Source organism: Triticum dicoccoides, chromosome 2A (genome assembly GCF_002162155.2).
Source record: "Triticum dicoccoides isolate Atlit2015 ecotype Zavitan chromosome 2A, WEW_v2.0, whole genome shotgun sequence".
Lineage (NCBI taxonomy): Eukaryota > Viridiplantae > Streptophyta > Magnoliopsida > Poales > Poaceae > Triticum > Triticum dicoccoides.
Genome location: NC_041382.1, coordinates 463,231,446 through 463,251,601, shown reverse-complemented (window position 1 = coordinate 463,251,601; position 20,156 = coordinate 463,231,446).

Here is a 20,156-nt window from a genome sequence, read left to right as displayed (position 1 = left end):
AGGTGACGTCGAGGATCGGCCTCCCTCTCTCCCCCGAACCCCCCAGACACCCCCTCTCCTCTCCAGCTCCTCCCCCTCGCACGCCCCAGCCATGGCCGACGCCATCGCCGCCACCCCCTCGCCGTAGCCACGCCCTCCGACCACCCCACGCCGTCTCACCGTGTCCAGGAGCTCCGCCGCTGTCCACTTCATCGAGCAGCCGAGCCCCGAGCGCTCGCAACGCCCGAGACCACCGCACCGACCTCGCCCGAGCTCACCGTCGCCGGAGATCCCCTTCAACACCGTCGTCGCTCCGGTCCATCTTCGGCCGCACCAAGAACTCCGTCGCACTCACTGTGAGCTTAGCCATCTTCCCCTCCCTTCCGTTCTTGCTCCCGAGCCGTGTAGCAACCTCCCGGAGCTCAACCGCACCCACCGCCGTGGAGCTCGTCGCCGACGTGCTCCCGGTCATCCTCCGGCCACAAGATGGTGTCCATCTTACTCACCAAGTTCCGCAGCACCTAGCTAGCTACTCCACGAGCCTCACCGAACCCTCTAGCGCCAAGTTCACCTCCGACCGAACCCCGGTGGCCGCCAAGGTCGTCGCCGGCGCCAACTCCGGCCACCCCGACCCCAACGGACTCCGCCAAGAGCTGCGGTTTGTCCTCAGCTCCACTCCGGTGGTCTCCGCGGCCCATTTGGTGGCCGAAATGGCCAAAACCACTTCCGCCGCCGCGTCGGGCTCGCCGGCGGCTAAACGCCGGTGCAGCCGACCGGGTTTGACCACGGGTGGGCCCTGGTTGACTCCCCTGAGTCAATGACAGGTGGGGCCCAGCCCTGTTAATTAAACAGGATTAGTTTTAATTAAGTTTTAATTAAAATAATCACCCTGACATGCGGGACCCACTGTCAGGTTTGACCTGGACCAGTTCCGTTGACCTGCTGACGTCACACTGACGTTAGGCTGACGCAGTAATTGATTTTCTGGATTTAATTTAAATCAGGAAATTCCAGAATATTATTTAAACTTCAAAAATTCATAACTTTTATTCTGTAACTCCAAATTGGACAAATTATATATGAAAAATGATCAGAAAAATCCAATCTATCCATCTGTACTATTTTCATGCATGATCAAACAAGTTAAATTGATGTTTTAAGCAGAACAAGGAAAAGCACTTTAAAAAGGCCATATTTGAATTTGAAATTTGAATCCTTGATTCAAATTTGTTCAAACCCTTCTGGTTTTAGTTGCATTAGCCCAATACACTCATATTGCCATGTTTCATGCATGCATCATATTGTTGCACATTGTTTGGTGATGTTTGTGTATCGGTGCTCTCTGCGGCAGGTTCTGTCCCCGAAGAGTACCCTGATTACCCTAACGAAGAACCGTATCAGTGCATCGAACCATCAGGCAAGCAACCAACCATTTGATCATATCGATACAATCCCATTTTCTTGCTCCTGCTCTCTTTTACTGCATTAAGACAACGCGTTTCAAACTGCTGTGTGCTACGGTAGTTGAACCCATTTCCTCTGCATGACCTGTCATTGCCACAGTAACTAGATGAAACCAACTAGCATGTGTAGGAGTTGTTTGAGCCATATGTATGTGTTGTTCCTACCTTGCTATGCCTGCTATGCTTAGAGTCGTGTCAGGTCTGGTTCATCTGGGTGATGGGCTGGAGTGAAATGATTATGTCGGTAATGAGAGTGGTGTGGTGAACACGATTTGGTAAAGGTATCGATGAAAGGCCATGTAGGAGTACATGGTGGGTTGTTTCATTGAAGCCGACCTTAAGCAGTGAGATCTGTATGCGTGATTTAAGATACAGCTACTACCATGCATTGGGCCCTGAAATATGACCCCGCTCGACTTCTTATTCACCCTAGCTCTCTGTCCAGGAGTTGCAAGTAGTTTCTGGTGTTTGTAGCCTACTGGAGGCCGTGGACAGCGCTGACCGTAGGGGTGGGCTGTGATGCGGTAGGTACGTGGCACGGTGTACCGAATACCCGTTAGGTATCTCGGGAACCCTGTTCACATCGTTCGGGGCCGTATGGAAAACCTCGGCCGGACTCCCTGCGGATGGAACCTGAATAGGCGATAAACCTGGACTAGAGGCTTAAGTGTTTAGGTAGGTCGTGGTCTACACCCACGTCGGCTTTCGCTTGAAGTCTGCCGAGCACATGTCGTGTGCAGACGCTAAGTGGTGGAAACATGTATGAAGAAGTACACCCCTGCAGGGTTAACATGATCTATTCGAATAGCCGCGTCCGCGGTAAAGGACTACTTGGTTGCCTATACAGTTCATAGACAAGTAAATGGAAACTACTAAAAGCCTCAAGATAAGTGTGAGTGCCGAGGATGGCTCTTCCGTAGGAAGACGGAGGTGGATCCTCGGTAGTGTATTGAAGTGGTGAGTAGTGGACTCGTGTGCGCAAAACCATTTCAAGTTGGAGTATCGTAGGATAGCCTAGCCAAGAGTCAAAGCTGGCTTGCTGCAATAACTCCACCAACCCTTCTTGATAACATGCATGTATGTAGGATCTGATGTAAGTCTTGCTGAGTACCTTTGTACTCATGTTGCTATAATCTACATTTTTACAGAAGACGCTGCAACCCCTTCTGATGGGTTCTATGTAGACGTTGACATCAACGAGTAGGCTAAAGACCCAGGTGGTGACCCTGAGCTTGTGAAGGACCACGTAGTATAGCTAGGCTTTCCAAGCCTCTTTTATTTTACTAGTTGTCTGTACTCAGACAAGTTACTTCCGCTGCTGGCTTGTATGACTGTATGACTTGTATGTTGGGTCGTGAGACCCGTATCTTTGTGTATGTTATGTATGGCTCTCTGAGCCTTAAATAAAGTACTTGTGTCGTAGAGTCATGTTGTGATGCTTCGTTGTATTTGCACATATCGAGCATATTGTGTGTATGATTGAAATGCTTGGTATGTGTGGGATCTGACTATCTAGTTGTTTATCTTTAGTAGCCTCTCTTACCGGGAAATGTCTCCTAGTGTTACCGCTGAGCCATGGTAGCTTGCTACTGCTCTGGAACACTTAGGCTGGCCGGCATGTGTCCTTCTTCGTTCCTGTGTCTGTCCCTTCGGGGAAATGTCACGCTTTGAGTACCGGAGTCCTGTTAGCCCGCTACAGCCCGGTTTACCGGAGTCCTGCTAGCCCAGTGCTACAGCCCGGACCCACTTGCTGATGACCGACACGTTCGAAGCTGGGTCATGGATGCCTGTCCCTGTAAGTCTGTGCCACTTTGGGTTTGCGACCAGTCATGTCAGCCCGGGCTCTTTATCATATGGATGCTAGCGACACTATCATATACGTGAGCCAAAAGGCGCAAACGGTCCCGGGAAAAGGTAAGACGACACCCGTGGGGATACCGTGCGTGAGGCCGCAAAGTGATATGAGGTGTTACCAGCTAGATCGATGTGACATCGAGTCGGGGTCCTGACAATACCAATGCCTGCATACTGTTCTAGTAGTGGCAGCAACGACCCTGCAAAAATGAGTTGACTGTACTCTGATGCATCCCAAGGGGGCGTTTCTGGTCTTTGAGAACCCCAAGTATCAGCGCCATCTTCGTGATTCATTCTTTTCCGCGTCTCGTTTCTGCCAATGTGCTCTCAATCACTGCATGAACAAGAACGCATCAACAATCCACAAAAAATGTATCCTTGTGCTGCTTGCATGTAGAAGTTAACACGTCAGTGTTATCACATTTTCATGCGTAGGCAACCAAGATATCATGGCTAGTAGGACATGCACATCCACTATCTTTTCTAAAATCTGGGTGCTAGCCATCCGTTTGATTCGATGGCATCAACCTCTACAATAGGATGGCAAGCAATAAGTTGACATGGTGGCAGTTGACGACAATGATAGGTGGCAACTAACTTTAGACACCAGTGGCAATTAATTTTCACACCCCCATTATTCCAAATTTCTCAATTTTCTCTCCCTTTTTATGGATTCCTACACATCCATTCATTTACCAACTACGTGCATCAATCTACTGAGAACTTACGGTTATCTCTAGCGTAGTACATGGCAGATCTAGTGCATTCTGCTTGGCAACTGTGAAGACACACAACCTATGTAGTGTTTTACCCCTGTAGGATGGATCTAGTTGCCAACTTCGTCGGTAATTTTGCAATTTTCTGCCCAGAAGAAGGATGAGGAGCAGTAGGGAGATCGGGAGATTCACCTGCTTTTAGCTGGTCGTCTTTGGAGGGCGTTGTTGGAGTGGAGGGTGGGGGGGTGGAGGGGGGTGGGGTGGGGGAGATAAGGGGTGTGGTTTGCGGTGGGAAGGCCCTACGGATCTGCTCTGGTTGCCATGGCAACCAGAGAAGGCCGGCGATGAAGGTAGGGGTTCGGGAGGTGGGAGAAGATGGCGGCAGTCGGGATTGGGGATCGATCAGAGGCCGGGACGGCTGTGTCGTGCGGGCTGCTGGGTCCTCTGGCCCGGACATGCGGGCGGGGTTGCCACACACCGGACGTGCGGGCCGTGCCTTTGCGCGCCCGGACGCGGTCGTGCGGGCTGGTTCATGTCCATGCCACACGAGGCGTGTGGCACAACTACCCAATACACCATACGTGTGGCAGTTATCGGGACCCTTCATTTTTGGAATCGGATTCTAGGAAGCTACACGGGAATCCGGCGTGTTTGTTTGAGCTTCTGATTTTAGAAGCCTAGAATCTGAGAATCATAGCCCAAACAAAGGCCACCTTAGTAGGAAAGGTGAGTAGGGAAGCATTCTAGTCAGGTAACCGGTGGTCTGACTGAACAATTTTACGAAGTGAGGAACTGAGGAACCGATCCTTTGGTTCAGAACCCTCTCTTACTATTTTCGTTAAGGCACATAGAGAACTAAAATGCAACTATTATTAAATTTCCCACCAGCCACAATGGCAACTACAGTTGGCCGCCTACATGAACCAGTTATAGTCACTAAAATATCATGTATCCACAACAAACCAAGAAAGAGATACCTCCAAATGAAGGAGGCAATGTCAACAAAACAGTTCGAAGGAAATAACACATCAATACTACTAAGAAAATGAAGATTGGTAACTGCAGTGCATCTATTGCAGTAGTACATTGAGCACCTGAGACAGTAACCGAATCCGAAGGAGCAGTAGCCTGTTGACATAGATTTTAACCATAATAAATTAAAAATCCGTTTGACATAGATTTTGATCACATTAAATTAGAAAGGTACGTACCACATAAAATATAAATGCAAAATGGCAAAAATCCGTTTGACGTAGATTTTGATCATGTTAAACTGAAAAGGAACGAACCACATAAAATAAAAATGCGAAACGGCAAAAATCCGTTTTACAGCAATTTAAGATAAATAAATAAATTACGACCGTTCAGAACAACGACGGTAGAAAATGACGATATGATATATTAACGGTTTTGCAAACATTGGAATAGGGCGATAAATCTAAAATATGATGGAAGGGAATAATAATCATAAAGTTTCTGTCCTAAGAAAATCATAGACGACAGATAGTTTGCACAAACATATACTGTTATCGACGATAGGATTCTAATGCCGACATAAATTTAAATTACCACGGACGCCACAAATATCGCTAGAATATTATCTCATGGAATAAATGTGAGCATATTGTTCCATGTCCGCTAATGAAATACTGGTACAATGCAAATGTATTTTCCCAACTGGTACAATGCAAATGTATTTTCCCAAGCAAATTAGATTTAATAGATTATTATAGCTAATCAGGCTTAGCCCATTTAAATAAATGAGCTACGTACATGCATTGGCCACTTACAAAGCTGCATGCATGCATAGGCCCCAGGCCCATACGGCCGGTGATGGGAAAATAATTGTTTAAGCCTACCCTGATTTATTAGAGACAATTGTCAGTTGATTAGGGATTAAAGAAATAGAAAAAAGAGAGGCTAGCACGCTCCCATCATCCCACGTTCCCACGATCGGTCGACGTGGGCGTGCGGGCGTCCAGCCGCAGCGCTCCGCTGCTCCCCTACTCCTATAAATACATGCTCCCTCATCGTATACGGGGTTGGACTCATTTTCTCTCTCAGTCTTTCAATCCATCCATCTCCTCCCTGCTAGCCACATATAGAATATATACAGACGCACCAAAAGAAAGAAAGAAGGTAGGCAGGCGTCGTGCTTGCTAGGAATTTGAAGGTGAGATTCAATGGCTCTCCTCTAGTCCTTGGTTTGGCCATTGTGGTACAGACCAGGGAGCTTTCTTCTTCCTCCCTTTCCAAAATTTTTGTCCTTGGTCCAGCCATCATGGTACAAATCAAGGAGCATATTTCATCTTTCAAAAAATTCTTTCTCTTAGTTCGGCCATTGCGGTACAGACTAAGGTGCATGGTTTAATCTATCTCAAAATTTTGCCTTTGGTTTGGCCATTTGGGTACAGTCTAAAGAGCATGTTGCATTCATCCCAATTTTTTTTCCTTGGTTCTGCCATCGCGGTACAAACCAAGGAGCATGTTATATCTAGCCCAAACTTTTGCCTTCGGCTCGGCCATCGCAGTACGAGTCAAGGAGCATGCATGGTTCTTGCAAGCATGGTTCCTTTAAATGTTGCGTGCGCTTCGTCCTATTGATGTCCGTCTTGGTTCGGTCCCTTTAGCGATACAAGCCAAGATGAACGCCTCGTTCCTTGGTTTGGTCCCTATACATGGATACAAATCAAGAGAGTGTCATAGGTGCGAAAACCTCATAAAAATTGACTTAATTTGGTCATCATAAAAAATGGATATGACTAAGTTGGAATGAAATTACAGACGCACTAAACTGAACTCATGATAATCTCTTGTTTGGTTGCGCTACGGGCATTATGTGTCATGCTAGTTGCAATACAAATAAGAGCATGAAAATATGTTCTTTCACTTGGTTACGCTGCATTCGGGCATTATCTTAATGTCACGCGGTGTTAGTAGTAATACGAGCAGGGAAAAACTTAATTAAAAAATATGTTCACGATACACACCTAGAAACCAAATCATGCAAGATGAATGATAAAACATGTTGCATAAAAAACCAATCTTACTTGGTTGCGCTACACGTGGGCATTATCATAATGCTACACGGTGTTAGTAGTAATACAAGTAAGAGAAAACTAAACAGAATATTCAGGCCACATATTTGGTCCAAAGTCAAATAAAATATGGCATGAAATGCTCCAATGCTATAAGAGCCTAAACTATTAGCATCGTCATAAATGGATATCACAAACTCACTTTACTTGGGTTATGCTACACACGAGCGTCAATGATGTGACACTATGTGGAGTTAGTACTAATACCATGTAAGGTACAAACATAAACGAAAATGATAAATGTCAAATGACTCATGCAACATCATAATTGCTCCACAAACCTTTGCTTGGTTATGCTGCACGCGGGCATTATCTTAGTGTCACGTGGTGTTAGTAGTAATACAGGTAAAGCAAAACTTAATAAAAAATAAGTTCACTCCACGTCCACATATGCATACAAAACTCATGCAAAATACATGATAAGGCATATTTCATGTAGCCCACATAGGCTTTAAACAAATAAAAAAATATCATAAACAAACTCCATTCGGGTCAAGCTATACGTGTGTGTCATATCATTGCACCGCGTGGTTAGTTTTGATACCGCGTGAAGTCAAAGTCAACAAAATATGGCACATATCATATGCACTATAAAAAGCATCAAAATTGTGTTAGAAAGCTTCGGTCCATTACGCTACACACGGGCATCATATCAGTGTCGCGCGGTGATAGTAGTAATGTGATGATGCGAAACTTATTAAAATTGGCATGTCACATGTATCCATGCCACCAAAACCAAAGATGTCATATAAAATTCCCAAAGAAAAATATATACATATCCTATATGCCAAACGTAGGATAAAACTAAGCCTAGTCAAAACCAACCTTCATTCTGCACCATCATATAAATGATGTTGACCACAATTAAACATGTTAGGAAAATATATACTCCAACATATCAAACATGAAATTATGGAGAAGTACTTGCATGAAAGCAAACTTCAAGTACCCAAGCAGGAGTGCATTGACGATCGCGAGGAGGAATTTTCTTGTAGCATATTGTAATAGGAATGTGTTGCAATCTTATGTAATAGATATGTTGGAATTCTTAATCATGGGTTTTCTCTTCGGAGATGTAATTAACAGAATTTTTATGTAAATGTAAGAGTTCTGGAAATAAAGTACCTGCAATGTTTGATCCTAATTTTGTTGTATGTATCTACGTATTTAAATTATTAACTCTGTATCAATGATGTGGACGCGTGTCTCACGCCTGCCATTTTCCCGTCATCATAGCCACGCACCCAACAATGACCCTGGCACCAAACTCTAACCTGGCAGTACTATAAAACACATTGACACTCAATTCACAACACATAAATAATTAATGCATAGTCATAAGTCAAAGATATATTTCAGTGTTACGAAAGCCATTTTCAGAAGCAAATACCAGCACTTTAAATATACTGGAACAAAAATAAACCAAAACTAAAAAAACTACTAACTAATGTGGTTGAAAAATACCAGATACTGATTAATGATATGTACCCACCTTATTTTACTAATTCTTCCACTACCAAATGTGATGTTAAATATCAATTGATAATTACTCATTTGTATCTGCAAAGAAGTATCATGCTAAAAATGATATACCAGATCAGTTAGAGAACATAATTATGCAAAATACTAATAAGAAATATGTAAATATTTGTGATAAGTATATTTTTAAAATAAAGCAAATGCGTCCATCTTATCTTTCTTATGTAGGTCATGCAAGTTTTAAGCGAACTCTTTGACATTCTCCATATAAAAAAATGTAAGTGCAACCTTTATATACGACTGGCCAATATAAAAAGAGGTCAATAATCAAGAAGTAATGGAACATCGGGCATTTCAATTCACAACCATATGGCATGGCACTAATAGAAATGGAGATAGGTAACTGTTTCAATGCCACCATACCTTCAGATTTCTGAGTTATAGGGAACATCCTACAGGGATAAATATAGCCTCATAAAAAAGAACATCCAGTCTTTACTTAGGGTAGATTAATCCCCATTTGTATTGTTAATTGTTATTCTTCCTTTGTCTTCCTCTTGTGCTCATTCACAGATAAGCGCATTGATCATGTAGAATTTGTAATGATGTGCAACCTGCCAGCATGCAACAATTATATCAGCATTAGAAAGTCAGGGGCATTGGCAAACAACAAATAGGTTAGGGAGAAAAAGGTTGACACACAAATTTTCAGTGCAAAAAGAATCTGATCCAACCATGACTTCTACTGGTAATGCTAATATAAAATCTGATCTAGCAGAAAGTAGTTTAGCCTGGAAAGCCAAGATAGATCATAGTAGAAATATTTAGAAGCGGCAAATCCACCTATTATAATGCTCAAACCTAAGCTAAAGAGGACTAAAATCTGGCTCCTATTATAATGCTCAACCTAACCTGAATAACCTATAACTCACTCACTAAATTGCACACATATACAACAATCATACAATGCATGCACCACAGGCAGAGGTCAGATTATATAAGTGACTGCATCATCCTGATAGCACACTACTCTAGCTACACTCCAAGGAATATTTTTTTGCAAATCATATCCGCAATGACATTGGCTTGTTTGATATCCCCAACAGCACCACACGTGCAAGCAGTACCAACAAACACATCAATAGATTACTTCTAGGACATAGCTAAAGGTACAAAATCAGAGAAGGAACACAAATCACATTTGTATTCTAGAAAAAACAAGCAAGGAAGAAAAGGAGGCCACAAAAATACAAGCAGGGAATAATACTCTTGGACTCTAGCTAGTCTTCTAACAATAAGAGTACAAGAAACAGGCACACCCATTGACCAACCTGCACACCAACAGGAACAACAATCAGACATGGACTGAGTACAACAGCAGCTCCAGAAAGGCAAGCTAGGCAAACCACATGGCCGCAAAAACATAAGCCTAGGCCTAGAAAGCCGAGAAGTGGAGCAAGGGGTCGACCTGCAAAGCGCTGGACGAAGACCCAACAGACTGGCACAGATCGAACGACGAACCGACCAGAACAGCGAGCACGTGCGAACGATGGACGAACCTGCAAGAAAACAAAACTCAAAATTACAGATGAGCTGCAGGTAACCAGAATTTAGACGGAAAAAACAAACAAGTACCTCCAGAAGAATGCATCAACATATCCGGCAAGATCCCATCATCGGCGGCCTGCCGCGCAACTGCAACTGGGGAGGCAAATAGCAATAACGGAAGTTACTTCGAGCTTGTTCCTTCAGATTAGTGTTAAAATATGTCAAGATTTAACTGACACGAAGTAAAATTGTCAATGAAGGTAAAAGTGGCCGAATGAATGAAAGTAGCTAGGTTTTGCAAACATAAAGTTCCTTGCTAGGAAATTAAACCCGCAATACTTGGACAATTCACCAAAACCATCAAGATCTACGCTAACAGAATTAAAGAGAATATAAACACAATGTTACCAACAATTTGAAGGAAATCTGTGTATATTCAGAAACTAAAGGTAAGTACCAGCAATTGCTTTTGTCTGTTCGGCGATAACTTCCATGGTTAATTAAGCTTCTTGCTGCTCGAGAGTCTCACCAACACTTGTAATGACCTTCAAGCCCTAAGCGAGTGCATATATGTAACTTTCTGTGCAATAAACTGCCAGTCAAGAAAGGGCAAACGATGGTTAGTGGTGATAACTCTTTATATCAGTCAGGTCATTGCAATTATTTCAGAAAACAAAATCAACTGCAATGAATTATCCACCAAATATATTGCCGGAAATCCCCTTCAGAAGAAGAGTGTTTTTTCCGCAAAATTGGTGATATTGTAATATTTTAGGTTTGTCTTCCAATAGCAGTATTTCATAGTTTGGTTGTTTACTGTATTTGTAGATGGAAAGGCACCTAATTTATGAGAGTGTTTAACCAAAAACTACCACAATTGACGAAAACGTGACGAAAAACTACCACTCTACGATTTTGTGCGAAAAACTAACAAATTTGTCCTAAACCATGGCAAAACGCTACCAAGTCGCGAAAGCGCTCGCTTCGCCCGCGCTAACCCTGAATCTGACCGGTTGGCCCGCGAATCAGTTGCCACGCTGGCCAACGGACGGCCGCCGTGCGTTGACGGCCGTTAACGGCCCGTCCACTGTCTGAACGGCGGCTGTTGGTGGGCCAATAAGTGAGAGAGAGCTCAGCCACTTGCTCATTCTCTTTCTCCTCGCTCGCTCTCACTCGTCCTCATCCTCTCCCTCTCCCTGGTGCTCTGAGCTAGGTCAGCCTATCGCAGTCGCCGCCATGGCCATTGCTGCCGGTAGAAGTTGAGGATGCCATCCTGGAATGACGAGGAGAGCTCGGACGAGGACATCAACATGGTTTCAATGGATTCTCAGCTATTTGTAAGTGCATAATGGTGGAATAGAGTTAGGGTTAGGGTTAGTTCATCAAAATTGGAGATTCCAAGTTGCTTTTGGTTTGATTCGAAGTTTCTTTTGCAGGAAACCCCCGATAGTGTGGTGGAACCATCTTTCTGTGGTTCTTACACTGAATCTGAGCCGACGTGCATGATGCATCATCAGAGGCCGAAGAAGATGGTGGCTTTTGAAGGTGCTTTGACTGGGAGGCGATTCCTGGGTTGTCCTGTGCAGCAGGTATTAAATCTTGCACGCTAACTTGTTTTGCTTGTGGAGATGTGTGATGTGTTTTGCTGCTGGAGATGTGTGGTGCAGCATGTGGTGCATAGATGTGTGATGTGCAGAGATGTGTGCTATAGTTTAGAACTGAAACTTGAAAGTGCCATACATATGGAAGCTATATGTGAAAGTAGATCTTTAGTTAACTGAATTCAATACAAGATTGAACCTGAGAACACCTACATGCAGAGATCTTTAGTGTACTATGAACTGAATGTATTTGTTAGGTGTTAACTGAATATAGCTGTCAATTGAAAAAGAACAGAGTTAAATGAATTTATATCTATTGCTAAATATAGCTGTTAACTGAATTTATCTCTGATGCTAAGTTAGGTGTTGTGTGCTTACTATGAAAGAATTATGTTTGCATAATTCAGAGAGCATATTGATTTAAACAAATATTCAGAGTTAAATGAAATGACTTTATGACTTTAGTTATCTGTACTAAGTTTGTTACTAAGTGCTTTGTGCTTAATTATAAATAATTGCTTCTATAGGATGTAGGTGTGAACTGTGGGGTTGTGGAGTGGGTGGATGGTCCTTGGCCAGAGATTCTACAAAGGTGCCTAACAAGGATTTGGGACATGTACCATGAGCAGAACTTGGGGAGGGTGAAGGACAAACAAGCTCATGAGAAAGAGGTGGCCAAGCTAAAGAAGGAAATTGATTTCCTGTCAAACAACTACAGCCAGTTGGTGGAAGATGTATCCAAACTTTTTGACTATCAAGATGGCAAGATGTCTTATGACATGGACTATACCAGTCAGGCAATCAATGATCTAAATGCAAAGAAGAAACAACTTGAGGATCAAGCAAAGATTGAGATAAGTATGGAAAAGATGAAGCTTGCCAAGGAGCAAAGGTGCATTCTTCAAAGCCAAGCAGATATCATTCAGAACATGAGGAAGGCCATGAAGGAAGTGGAGGGGGACAGGGACCTACTTAAGAAAGAGAAGAAGAAGCTGGAGTATCTGATTGCTGATCTGCTCAATGCTGGGCATGCAAGCAAAGATAAACTGGAGAGGATCAAGGCAATTATGAATGAGTGAAGTGCTTGGTGTGTGGGTTAAGTAATTAGTAGGCCTATATATATAGCTGGCCTTGGAATGTCATGCATGTTAGGTGTATATTTTGGGAAAGTTTCATCTGCTTTCAGAATGGTATGAAGGAGGGAGGTACTCTTATGGTTTAAGAACTAGTTGGTTTTATGTATGATGTAATGACTTTTATGTTAAGACCTACTATGCTAAGTGAGTACTCATGCTAAGTTAAGTAAGTAAGCATGTTTTATTCAACGCACGCTCACCACGCAGCCGGCCGCAACGCACGCTGAACAGACGACGTGGCTAACAACATATAATAAGTTCGACCGATGCTAGTCAAACAAATCACCAGCACTAGCCCATTGGTATTGAACGCATGGTTACAACCAACTACTCCTGGGTTCGAGCCCCAGGCCAGACTTTTTTTGTGCATATTTCTTTTTCTAAAATGAATTTGGCAGTAACTTCTGAACTTTAGAAATGGCAATGTACAACAAATCAAACAAATTAACATGTCCACAACACACATTCTGAATTTAAGCAGGCTAGTAGCACAAAACACATTTAGTAGCAGAACACAAACTTAGTACCATACACTCAAACTAAGTAGCAGAACACAAACTTAGATATAGAGTTTCAATAGTTTCCACTAGCATTGAAATAGGATGCAAACTTGCTAGGAGGTTTCCTCTTCCTCTTGCCTGCCAATATCCCTGGTTCTCCAGTGGATGTTCTTGGTGCATTGAATGTTCTTGTTGATGCTGATCCTCTTGGAGCTCTTGTTGATGCTGATCCTATTGCAGGTGCTGGTGAAGACCTGGCTGCTCCTGCTGAAACTTTTGATGTTGAACCTCTCTTACTTGCTGATGTTTTTCTGTTCCTCATTGCTTTAGGAGGTGGAGTAGATGATGCTGGCATATGTGAAGTTTGGTGTTGAGGTGGTGGTTGTGGAGGTGGATGTGTAGCACTAGAGGAACCCCTAAAAATTTCTCTATTCTCCCGCATGACAAAATTAACTCAGTTAGTAAATAGACCAGACCTAAAATAATTAAACAAAGAATGCAACATTTTTGAAAGACCTGGTGTAAGTTCTTTCTCATCTCAAGACTAGGTTTTAGAGCTTTCCCATAGTTTGTATATCTGTGGCCTTATAGACCACAATTGCTGCATGTAATTGTTCCCATCCTGCTTGTGTCCTTTGGTGCAGGCACCTCAAACTGGCCCTTTTCCCTAGCTGTCTGTTTCTTGCGTGCTTTTTCTTTGAACACTAGGGGCTCAATATCCTAAGTATGGGTGTCAAGCCAGAATCCAGGACCAGGGACAGGGTACACTATGTCTTTGTATGCTTCAATATATAGTGTTGTTTTTTGAAAAATTCATGCACATAGTCCTCTGGGTGCATGTGAATCTTGCTCATTGCTGCTATTGCATGACTGCATGTCACACCTGTCATGTCCCACCTCCTGCAGTCACATGATTTACTAGCTAGGTTCACACAGAACTGATTTTCCTTACTAGACACTTGCCAAATGTCAGGACCTGCCTTATATGCATCACAAAATTTGGCATACTTCTTATTCTCCTCTAGTTTCTCTGAATAGTTGGGTGTGATCATCCACCTGCTGTTCTCTGTTTTTTCCCTAGTCTTCTGCCTTTTGATCATCTGCTTAGTCCTAATTCCTTCAAACATAGTCCTAATTGGTTTGGCCCTAACATCAAGGATCATTTTGTTGAAAACCTCACTAAGGTTGTTCACAACAAGATCAGTTTTGCAATTGTAATCCATTGCAGACCTACACCAAGTCTCCTTTGGAATTTTTAAGCCACTTCTAGGCATCCTCACACTCTGCTTTAAGCTCTGCCATTGCTAATTCATGGCCATATTTGGTGAATGAGTAGCTAGCCTAATCTACTAGCTTCTTTAGTTCTGCTCCTCTGAAACCAGCTGACTGAAAATTTGCATATATGTGCCCGAGGTAGTATCTCTGAGGAGAATCAGGGAACACCTCATTTATAGCCTTAAGAAGACCCTGATTGTAAATTAATAACCATGGTCATGAACAAAAATAAATAAAGCTACTAATAACAATATATATCTGAACTACTGGCTAAGATAGGGTGCATATCTTTTGCTTGTCAGAAATAATGGTGTAGGTTCCAAATTTGCTACCACTTCCAATGCAACATCTTAGCTGGGTTAGGAACCATGTCCAACTCTCTGAATCTTACTTATCAACCACACCAAAGGCTATGGGGTAGATGTTGTTGTTTCCATCTCTTCCTGTGGCTGCAAGAATTTGCTGTCCAGTGGTTAGCTTGATGAAGCAACCATCAAGCCCTGCATCCATAGCCAAATTAGCTACCATAAATTTACAACAAGATATTTTGAACAAAATGCAGTTATAGATTTACCTATAAAGGGCCTGCAACCATTAAGAAATCCTTGCTTTAATGCATGCAAGCAGTAGAACATGTACTTAAATCTAGGAGTTGGGAAGGGTTTTCTGGGTCCTCAAATGTTGTAACTACACACCTGCTACCAGGGTTTGTGTCAAGAACTGCTTGTAGGTAGTCCCTCAGTCTATAATACTGCTCCTTCTGGTCACCTTGTACAACCTTAATAGCCTTCCTCCTTGCCCTATAGGCCACACTCTTTGATACATCAACTGAAAACTTGACTTTGCTGTTTTTAATAATGAATCCACAGGTGCTCTAGGATCTGCTCTAAGAGAAGGCTCAACTGCTTTGGAAATCCACTTAGTAGTAACCTTTGTGTTCTCTGCTGATGCTGGACAAGTGTGTTGTTGGGGATCGTAGCAGAAATTTAAAATTTTCTACGCATCACCAAGATCAATCTATGGAGTAATCTAGCAACGAGGGGAAGGGGAGTGCATCTACATACCCTTGTAGATCGCTAAGCGGAAGCGTTGCAAGAACGCGGATGAAGGAGTCGTACTTGCAGCGATTCAGATCGCGGTTGATTCCGATCTAAGCGCCGAACAACGGCGCCTCCGCGTTCAACACACGTGCTGCCCGGTGACGTCTCCCACGCCTTGATCCAGCAAGGGGATAAGGAGTGGTTGGGGAAGACTCCATCCAGCAACAACACGACGGCGTGGTGGTGAAGGAGGAGCGTGGCAATCCTGCAGGGCTTCGCCAAGCACCGCGGGAGAGGAGGACTTGGGAGAGGGGGAGGGCCGCGCCAGAACTTGGGTGCGGCTGCCCTCCCACCCCCACATATATATAGGGGCAAGGGAGAGGGGGGCCGGCCCCCTCAGATCCAATCTGAGGAGGGGGCGGCGGCCAGGGGGGTTGCCTTGCCCTCCAAGGCAAGGGGGGCGCCCCCCTTTAGGGTTCCCTCAAACCCTAGGCGCATGGGCCCTAGGGGGAAAGCGCCCAGCCCACTAAGGGGCTGGTCCCTCTCCACACAAAGCCCATAGGGCCCTCCGGGGCAGGTGGACCCTCCCGGTGGACCCCCGGAACCCCTTCGGTGGTCCCGGTACAATACTGGTAACCCCCCGAATTATTTCAGTGACTGCATGATGACTTCCCATATATAAATCTTTACCTCCGGACCATTCCGGAACTCCTCGTGACATCCGGGATCTCATCCGGGACTCCAAACAACATTTGGTAACCACGTACATCTATTCCCTATAACCCTAGCATCATCGAACCTTAAGTGTGTAGACCCTATGGGCTCGAGAGTCATGCAGACATGGCCGAGACAACTCTCCGGTCAATAACCAACAGCGGGATCTGGATACCCATGTTGGCTCCCACATGCTCCATGATGATCTCATCGGATTAACCACGATGTCAAGGATTCAATCAATCCCGTATTCAATTCCCTTTGTCTATCGGTACGATACTTGCCCGAGATTCGGTCGTCGGTATCTCGATACCTTGTTCAATCTCGTTACCGACAAGTCTCTTTACTCGTTCCGTAACACATCCTCCCGTGATCAATTCCTTGGTCACATTGTGCACATTATGATGATGTCCTACCGAGTGGGCCCGGAGATACCTCTCCATTACACGGAGTGACAAATCCCAGTCTCGATTCGTGCCAACCCAACAGACACTTTCGGAGATACCCGTAGTGCACATTTATAGCCACCCAGTTATGTTGTCACGTCTGGCACACCCAAAGCACTCCTACGGTATCCGAGAGTTGCACAATCTCATGGTCTAAGGAAATGATACTTGACATTAGAAAAGCTTTAGCATACGAACTACACGATCTTGTGCTAGGCTTAGGATTGGGTCTTGTCCATCACATCATTCTCCTAATGATGTGATCCCGTTATCAACGACATCCAATGTCCATGGTCAGGAAACCGTAACCATCTATTGATCAACGAGCTAGTCAACTAGAGGCTTACTAGGGACATGGTGTTGTCTATGTATCCACACATGTATCTGAGTTTCCTATCAATACAATTCTAGCATGGATAATAAACGATTATCATAAACAATGAAATATAATATAATAATAACTAATTTATTATTGCCCCTAGGGCATATTTCCAACATGTGCTCCATGTTAGACTTCTTAATAAATTTTTTCTTTCATGAGCAATCCTGGAGGCACACATGTAAAATTCACATCCATGCTCTCTCTGTGAACACCAAACAATAATTCTTGTTGGAGTGTTCCTGTGGTAGTGAAAAGACCTCAAAGTCCTTATATGAAAATCTCTTAATGCTTCTCCGAACTGGTAAACACTATCAAAACACAAGCTCTTGCACAAGAGTAAATGTGAATTGGGAATTGAGGGGTCAAAATATAGCCTTTCCTTCATCTTTTTCTTACTACTCTTTGTCTTTGGCTTCTTCATGAGGTATGGTAGTTCAACTTCATCTTCTTCTTCCTCATCACTTATGCCTGCATCACCAGCAAAACAAAACTCATCTGCTTCAGGAAACCAATCTTCAAAACATTTTTTCTCTTCCTCATTGTGACATCTGCTAGTTGGACCAGGATTCTTCACATGTTTCACAATAGCAGTAGTTTGCAATGCTGTATCCTCTTCAGAGGCACACTCTATTTCCATTTGTTGAACAGCTTCAACACTCCCATCTGAATGAACTGAATCCCCAGAACAAAATTCAGACACTTCAGTGTCTCCTTCAAAGTGGTTCAAATCTGCCTCTCTTTGAATCCCGCTCCTCTCAAGCTGAGCCTTTCTATCATCTATCTGATTCTGAAGCTCAGATTGCTCTACAACATTTTTCACACAACAGCTCTCTTGAGTGTTCATATAATTCTCATTAGCCTGTGTACTAATTCCAGTTTGAACATTTCTCACAACCTTTATGTTCACTAGCTTGACATGATGAAAAAACTCCAACATTTCATGAACACTAGCTTCATTACTTAAATACTTTACTCTTTCAGATCCAATTTCCTCCTCCTTCACATAGTACATGTAATCACTGTCCCCATACCCTTCACTAGCAATGAGTGATTGTAGAGTAAGCAAAGAAATATCTGACTCAAATATACCCCTTTTCACAGGGTTTCTTCCTTCTAAATCAAACCATATCTCCCACTTCTGGTCAGCCAAACTGCACAAATAAGTGCTCATGAATTGAATTGAAATTGACTGAGCTACAGTGCAATACAGTTTACTGACTCCAGTTTACTACACATGTCCAACTAACAGAAACAAACATCTTACTAATTTGCCAGATTGAAGCAGCTAACCAAAGGCCCAGCAGATGATACTTGCATACCTGCAACCCATTGGCGATGACTGGGAGAGCGGTGCCTCCTGCTGCTGCGAGCCGGCCTGCGTCGAGAAACTGGTGCTCCCCAACCAATTATCGACTGAGCCGCTGGCCATCAGTGGAGGCGCGGGCGAGGCAGCAGCGTCCAAACTTGTGTCTCCGCCGCTAGCGTCGCCACCGCCACCCTCCGGAATCAACAAGGACATGGCGGCCGCCACCTAGTTCAGAGAGAGGGAGAGGAGGGAGAGAGTGAAGCGAGAGGGCAACGGATCAGATCTTGACCCGCAGCCGACTGACAGCCGCCGTTCGGACAGCGGACGGGCCATTAACGGCCGTCAACACGCGGCGACCGTCCGTTGGCCAGCGTGGCAACTGATTCGTGGGCCCAAGCGGTCAGATTCGGGGTTAGCGTGGGCAAAGCAAGCGCTTTCGCGACTTGGTAGTTTTTTTGCCACGGTTTAGGACAAATTTGGTAGTTTTTCGCACAAAATCGTAGAGTGGTAGTTTTTCGTCACGTTTCCGTCAATTGTGGTAGTTTTTGGTTAAACACTCGATTTATGAGCACATGATATGATACAAAAAGATACTGCAGCATACCTCACTTGATTGCCCCAACAAGTTCCTCCTTTCAGAGTATCCTAGAATGGAACGCTTGATGGAAGAAAGTAGGACCAACATTGATCTGGAAAAGATTCTTCTTGGCATTGAACTTCCTCAGGCTGCTTGTGGTGGCCACAGAGCAAGTGAGGGGAGAAAGAACTACCAGAGGGACATATATGGCGAGGTTGAGCAGAATCTACACATACATGAAACTGAATCAAAGAAAAAAAGTGGAACAGAGAAGGGAGGAGATAAATCAAGAAGGGGTGAAAGCGATAAGCAAATCGAAGGGAGTATCCAATGAAACTAAGAGGAGATTTACCAAAGCGAAGAGGTGGAAGAGGGAGTGGAGGCGAGGCATGCCAGCCGGGATCTCGATCCAACTCCGGCCGGCCCGCCCTGTCGTTGCCGGCGGCGGACGAGACCACCCCGCCCCAGCGCTCCTACCTCCTCCTATCCTCCCTCCACATCTTCTCTTCTGTAGGGATGAATCCATGGGGTCGCCCTCTGTGTGCAGGTTCCCTCTGCCGCCGGAGGCAAGCTCTTCGCATCCAGGGGTGGCTGCTCACGGGGAGGTAGTCGGCGAGGTGGGGCACGTCGTCGAGGACGTATCTGAAGTCGCCCTCGGAGATCCTGACGTAGGCGGTGTCGGTGAGGCTGTCGTTGGAGGCATTGTGGAGGGCGTGGAGGTTGGGGTAGGAGTCGCGGGAGATCCGCACGCACATGGCGGAGAAGGGCAGCGCCGCCTTGGCCTGCTGCTGCCGCTCCCCGCCGCCGCCGCCGTCGTCTCCTCGTCCTCCCTTCGCTGCTGCTCATCCCCCAAGGCCTGTTGCTGCGCCGCCTTGGCCTGCTTCTGCTGCTCCGGTGCGGGTTGAGGCGGTGGGTGGCGGCGGCGGCGATGTGGGTGGGAGGAGAGGAGGCGGGAGGGGAGGGGAGGGGAGAGGAGGCGCGCGAGAGGGGAGAGGAGGCGGTGGCAAGCTGAGAGGGCGGGGGAGGTGCGAGTGCAGGAGGG